The following is a 7,721-nucleotide window of genomic DNA, read 5'->3' as shown; positions in this document are numbered from 1 at the left end:
TTTCACTAAGCCTCATATATTACACCATAACCTTGGCCTTTCCATTGTAGTTCAAAAGGAAAAGGAAAATGCACTAACTATCACATCACTAACTATGTTTCTTATAATGCCCTTTCACCTCCTACTATGCCTATATTTCTATCATTTCCTCTATTTATCTTCCTTACAATGTTATAAATGCAGTGAAGTTCTCTCAATGAAATGATGCTAAGAACTAAGAGATAGATACCCTCACAAAGAATCAAACTTGGGAGATTGTTCCACTTCCTTAGGGTAAAGTCCCAATGGGTTGCAAAAGGGTATATAGGTAAACATTGGGCTCATGACTCAATAAAAAGATACAAAGTCAGGCTGGTGGCAAAATGATACACCCAAACTTACGGAATTGATTATTAGGATACCTTTGCACCTATGGCTAAAATGAACTATATCTTAATGATTATATCTCTTGTTACACACCATTCATGACCTCTATACCAAATGGATGTAAAGAATGACTTCCTCAATGGAGATCTTCAAGAAGAGGTCTATATGGATCTTCCCAAAGAGTTAACCTCCATAATAGTGAGGAAAAGGTTTGTTGTCTAAATAGATCCTTTTATGAGTTTAAATAGTCTTTCAAAGCTTGGTTTGACATATTTAGAGGGTTAATTTTAAAATTGGGTTCACTGAATTACAAGCTTATCATACTCTATTTATAAGAAGGGTTAATGGACTAGTAATTCTATTGATAGTGTATGTTGATGACATTGTTGTCACTAGAGATAATAGCTCTCGAATATCCCAACTAAAGTCATTTCTTACTTAATGATGTTGACCAATATCTTCTAATTGTGAAATACATTAATGCAATGCAATACCACATATTAAATTAAATAATTAACATCATGACCATTGCACACATAATGTGGATATTGTAAATTCATTTTCACATTCTTTTGAAATTGGAAGATGTTTCATTTTCCATGTAACAATGTTGAACACATTAATCTTAAAGAAAATAATTTATGTGAAAAAAAAATTATCCAAATAAGAATTATTCAAAAACATGGGGAGTTTATTCATATATACTATCTAATAGCATTTTTTCTAGCCTTGAAGTGATGCATTAAGCATTTAAGCCATCCCATGTCATTCACTTGCAACCCATTAATCATACAAGAAGCAACAAGGAAGCAAGTAATTAATTAATTAAAATGTAAGACATTCTCAATCAATCTATGTATAATATATAAAGATGAAGTTATTCTTAATGTTATCTCGAGATTGCTACCATGTGTTTGAAAACCAAGCCTAAAAGTTTAGCAGAGCTAACCTAAAACCAAGTTAGCAAAGCACAAAATCTAGAGACTTAAGTGCTTGAACTAGAAGCCTAGAGCCCCTTTAGGCTAAACATAGAATTAATGAGTTTGATCATAAAACAACGAGATGCTAAACATAAAACATCAAAACTCAATCGAAGGATGGACTAGGCCAAGTTGGGGGTAAAATCTATTAATGCATATTTGACCTTTTGAAAATTATAAATTGGGATTCACCACCATCAACGTTGAAAAGGCTTAGGCTGCATGGGAAGTGCATAACCTTGCGTTTAATTTCAGAGACACAGCCATCATTGTTGAAGTAGACTCAAAGCCGGTTATTTCATGTCTTCAGTGGTTCATTCCCCCCTATAGCGTTTAAGGAGCATAATTTCTACCTATATGGAGCTTGTGGATGCTTTCAACATGCAGATTTCCTATTGACATGTCTCTTGGGAGACAAACCAAGCGGAATATCTTTTAACTCATTTAGCGCTAAAGAACTTAGGGGACTCCCTCTCTCTTGACCCCTTTAACATTTCCTCTAATTTGTCTCTCATTTGTTTTGCAGACTCGTGGGGACATGCTACCCCCCAACTTGTGTAGCACATTCCGGTTTCCATAAAAAAAATGGGAATGGGATGTAACTGTGGATGTGGTAAATCAATGTTCATATAATTAGTGCAACAATGGTGTTCAATAAGAGGACAATTACATGAAGGATCAATGGTGTTCAAGTAACAAAACCATCTCACAAAAATACAAAAAACAACCCAAAAAGAAAAGGAAAGACAAATAAGGTCCATGGATTTTGTGGGAGGCATGTGCATCTCAAACATGGTAGTTTGAGGTAACAAATAAGATCCTGCAAATTGTGGAACTGCAACTTCTACTCTTAAGACTAAGGTGTGAGGTTCTTTAAAATGTGGGCCAATGGAGTAGGAGTCAAGAAAACAAAACATATTTGAACTTAATGTAGTGCTCATTGTCAATAACTGCACTGACCATATTATATTAATTTGTTGACTACTAGTGAAGGATCAATTTCAGACGAAATCATCTCATTTCTTGAGAGGCTATGACAGCTTCACTTAAATTCAATGTACTTTCCTATTCTAACATGAGAGACGTCAAAAAATTGAGGCAATTGACCTAAAGCCTTTCAAATCCATGATGTGCAAGGAAAGGGGTTTCTTTCCCCCACCCCTAGAGTGCCATCAAACCATACACAACAATTTGTAAGATCTCCTACACAAATATAACCCTCTATTGGTCTCTTAGTTCATTCACCTGAAGATTTTGGATTGGGCCCACAGTCACAAATGTTTGAAAGTAGTTGGTACTTGCTATTTCAACCAAAGACACCCTTACTTAGAAACTTAGAAATCAGACTTGCTCCTCACAGAATGTGCTACATGCTTCACATCGACCTTAACACATCGCAACTGTGTATTGAATACATCTTTCCATGAATGACAAAATCAAGTACAAGAGTTGTTTTCAAGCACGGTTGAAAGGGCTATGAGATTGATGTGAGGCACGGTGTGTGAAGAGCAAATCCAAATTCCCATGCCCCTAGGAAAAGATTCCTAGACAACCTCTTGTAATGCACAGAATATGTTGGTCAAGGACAATCCAAATTATTCTTTCCTTATGAAACTTTCGTCTCCCTCGTATACTATTCATGAATTCCAAATTTTGCAAGAATTTATTATTGGTTTTTTGTTTTTCTTTTTGTTCTTTCTTGCTTTGCTTAAATTCTTCTTTTTCAAACTCCGGAAACAATGTACCACACCCAATTCATTAATATTTAGGCTTTAGTAGGTCCTTTCATCCATATCTCACTAAGATATTGGTTCTCCATCTCGTGTAACTTCTAATAATGAAAACCTATACATTAAATAGGTAATTTTATTCATCTAGGCAGATTTCAAGTTAGCTACTTGGGTAAATGAAGCAAATTAATTTAGTCTTAATTAGTTAATTTAACTTAATTGATTAAATATAATAAATAAATAAATTATTAATTTAATTAATCTAATTAAATAATTAAATTACACTAATTACTCAAATTTAAAAAATATTAATTTTATGATTACAATCAATAACTTTAAAGTAATTAATAGTCTTAAAAATTACATGGAAGTGAAATTAAGTAACTTAACATATGATATGCACTAAGACATTATACCAAGTGTATACTATTAGAGGGGTTGGAGGGAGGGAGGGAGAGAGGGTGGGGAGGGATGAAAGGGAGTGGTTAAATTCTTATAGAGATAAAGAAAGTGAAAGGAGAGAGAATGTTTTAAAATATTAGTTTGTTTTTGTTCTATGGAATTCAATTGAGACGTTAAATAGATGTAGATGAAAAAGCTTGGCTTGGTCTTATGTTTTGTCTTTAGACTTGTCTAGGCTTGGCCATGCAAATTTTTAGCCCAATCTTTCGCCTAATACTTTAGCCTAACTCGAGCTCGCATTAGGCTCACAAATTTCCAAGTCAAGCTTGGCCCCAACCAACCTAAGCTCAACCTAACTCAAAATTTTAAGGCTTGGGCCTAGGTTTTTTGTTCAAGACTGGCCCCAAGTTTGAGTGTGCATTAGGCCCACAAGTTTTCAAGTTGGGTTTGTTTCCAATGCTTCAATCCCAACTCGGGGCTTGCCTAGATGAAACATAATTATAGGACTAATTAATTAATTAAAAATATAATAGAACATTTATTATCTTGTAAATAATATTAAAAGCTCATCCAACACTTTAATCCCAACTCAAGGCTTGCCTAAATGAAACATAATTAGAGGATCTAATTAATTAAATTGATTAACAAATAAATATGTTAAGATATTTATTATCTTGTAAATAATATAAAAATTCATGGAGAGAGTGGTTGAAGATAACCAAAAATTTGAAAATAAAGATAAATGAAAAATAAAAAATCGTGTTATAGTGGGAGTGGAGAGAGAGAGAGAGATGGCTATCAATGGATCGGGTCTATGCTCGGTCCATGTAGATCCAAAACCAAACTAGACTTGATAGGGTTTATAATTTTAAACCCAAAACTGGACATTTGGTTCTTAGGACAATCGGATTTGACCCGATGGGCTTGATTATAATAAATCTATTGAAAATATTATATATAATATTTATTTATTTAATATATTATTCATTTAATATATATATATATATTAAATTATACATATATGTATTACATATATATATATATATATATATATATATATATATATATATAGTCTTAGTTTTTAGATCTAGAAAGAATATAGAAATAGAATAAAGGTCCGCTTCGCTTCGAATGAAGAAATAAAAAAATATTATTTCCGGATATCTCAATTGGTCAAATTCGAAGCAATTACATCCTTTGGACGAATGCGCGAAAGAACCACTTCAAGTAATGAATATTCGAATTTCGAGATGAAAACTCCCCTTAGATCAAATATTTCGAAAAGTTTTACTGGCTTGGCTACCCATAGCCCAGGAATAATTGAGGAAATTTATGAAGAATATTGATGTGTATATATATAAGAATTGGGATATTATATCAAGAACCAAAATAGACCCAATCGGTTCAAGTACCTAGGGTCCATTGAGTCCAACTTGACCCATTGAGTGCCAGAGAGAGAGAGAGAGAGAGAGAGAGAGAGAGATAGGGAGAGAGAGGGAGGTAATAAATGAAAAGTAAAGAGAGTAATAACAATTAATATTGTAATTAAGTTAAAAAATCAAGGTTATACACACAACAAAAAACATAGAATAATTATTACTTTTTGATGGCACTATCATAATTACATGAAATTAAAAAAAGAGGCAATAATTGCTTTTCAATGACACTTTTTTAATTAGTAAAAAAAGCTTAATGTGACAAATAATGACACTCTTGTAATTAGTAAAAAATTCAAGGTAACAAATAATAGCACTCTTATAATTATATGAAAACTCAATGTCATATGCACAACTAAAAAAGAGGCAATGAGTGCTTTCAATGACACTCTTGTAATTAGTAAAAAGATCAAGGTGGCAAATAATGACACTTGTAATTAGTAATTGCTCATGACTACGCACCACCGGTACTAAAATAATATAATGTTTCAGACAACCTCTTACAACCATCACATGTTGGGATTCCATTTGAAGCAAAATGGGTGCTTTGTCCATACCCATTTCGCTTTTAGTATATACTAGTAGTGGAGCCCCTACTTCATAGGGGCAAACAGCTAAAAATATGAAATCACTATTGTAATTGGGTTGTGGTTTTAGAGAACAGTGTGGTAGAATTATATATTCATAGGGTCCTTTTACTAGTTTTTATTATTTGTATTTTTAAATAATAGAAAAATAAATTGTTTTCATTAAATAAAAATATTGAAATATTTTAAAATAAACCCTACACACACGCACATTACACACACACACACTCTCTCTCTCTCCATGGGACCCACCAAGTCCCACACATCTCCCTCTCTCCCTCTAATTATGGCATTGGATTGCACACAACCCATCTCCCCCCTTTCTCTCTCACTCATGATATCAAGTTCCATATAACCCCCTTTTCCACTCTCCATTGCTCTCTCTTAGGGATGATCATTTATGATTTGGTCCAACCAGTCCTAACTTGCTTAGCCCACAAATTTTTGGGTTTGGACAGCCATATTCTTGTCAAGCCTGGACTAACTTGAACTTGCATCAAGCCCACACACAATTTAATGAAATTAAAAATATTGTAAGGAACATTTCTAGTATAATATTAAAATTATAAAAAAAATAGCAATTAAATTATTAGTAATATTAAAAAGAAGGGAAATTTTCTAATCAGTACCATGTACTTTAGGGGTTGTTTCAAGTCAGTCCCTGAACTTCAAAACGTGTCTCTGTAGTACCTGAACTTCCAAAAACTATCTAATAGTTCCTTGTCATTAACACTCCATCCGTTAATTTTGGAAATGTCAAAACTACCCTTTAATAGAAGACATTGTTCATTGTCTTCTACCTTGAGACATCAAGAAACCCAGTGGCTTCCATTCAAAAGTTTTCACCATTCGTGGGGCCCCTCTTACTTGTTTGTATTCCAAACATCATTCTACTGAGGATTTCCAATCACATATGGAGGTGGATGAAGAGGATTCTTCAAGAGTGGAAGCCTACTTGGGGCATAATCATTATCGCTATAACAATAGCTTCCTTAATCTAGCTTGAGAGCCCTAGAACCATGAACAATAAGACCGATAACCCATGTGTGCACATAATAAACAAGCCTATATACTTGCAAATGTCAAAGTTCGATTTTATGAAATATTTGAACTCATTAAACTCCCTCATAGGATCTTCTAGAAAATCCTCCTCCCAATAATTGTTTAGAAAAATATTTGTAGTCATTGCAACCTCCGGTAGGAGAAGCAAAAAGACAAATACCATATAACAACAAAAGCAAACTGCCATTTGTGGCCTCTCAACAATATGACCAGAACATGTAGGGGCGGCGACAAGCCAAGCTGTTCATGACTTGTTCGAGCTCGGCTCGATCTAAACCGAGCTTCGAGCCGAACTTGAGTCTAGTATATGGACTTGTTTGCTAATCGAGATGAGCTCGAGCTTAATACAACTCGGCTCCTGAGACTCGCGAGCCTAGTCGAGTATATGTAGGGTGTCACCTCGGCTTAGCTATTGAAGGAGACGTTGGATCGGCAACTTGGCTATTGAGGGAGACCTCAGTATAACACCTCATCAACTAAGGGAGACCTCAGCTCAGCACTTCATCAATTGAGGGAGATCTCGGCTTGGAACCTTGGCAACTGAGGGAGACTTTGGCTGCTATAGAGACTTGCAATCAAAGGCAGACGAGTTCGATCCAAACTCGAGCTCAAGTAACTTGTTCGAACCGAGATTGAGCTCGAGCTTGAGCCTAAAAATTCATGTCTAAGCCGAGCTCAAATAGCCAAATATTCGGCTCGACTCAGCTCGAATTCACCCCTAAGAACTTGTGAGCAAGCACAAGGTGATTCCAATCCCAAGAAAAGCATAGATAAACCATGGGGAGAATTGGAGTCCCCAAGAGAAAGCCCACCCATGTGCTTATGCCAAACCCTAAGCATCCACAAAGAGTACAAGATCATTTCTATCCCAACCATCCCAATAACAAAGTTTGCAATTTTGAGGAAAGATTGAAGGTAACTCAGTATTCTCCCCATCGATGCCAAACCCCTCAAGTCTTAATCAAGTAATACATTTTAATAGATTCAGAAACTGATAAAATCCGTGGTTGAGAACTTCTACTTGGTATTTAAGCAACAAAAGGGAATCAAAGGAATCAATTTATTTTTATAGTTTTTCTAAATGATTGAAAGATTACAGAACAATAAGAAAAACAAGAGTAACTTGGAAAGATTTTTGACAAGTAGCTAAGAATAAAC

At 34.6% G+C, this 7,721-nt stretch overlaps 1 pseudogene; it reads right to left on the bottom strand.

Annotated features, from left to right (window-relative positions):
• Window positions 1-6,391: 6,391 nt before the first annotated feature.
• Window positions 6,392-7,499, bottom strand: LOC148862144 (tetraspanin-19-like; annotated as a pseudogene).
• Window positions 7,500-7,721: the final 222 nt, after the last annotated feature.

This window comes from Nelumbo lutea, chromosome 4 (assembly GCF_056320005.1).
Source record: "Nelumbo lutea isolate HS-2025 chromosome 4, American lotus-T2T, whole genome shotgun sequence".
NCBI lineage: Eukaryota > Viridiplantae > Streptophyta > Magnoliopsida > Proteales > Nelumbonaceae > Nelumbo > Nelumbo lutea.
Note: the sequence above shows the minus strand (reverse complement) of the source record. Positions and strands in the feature narration are given on the sequence as shown.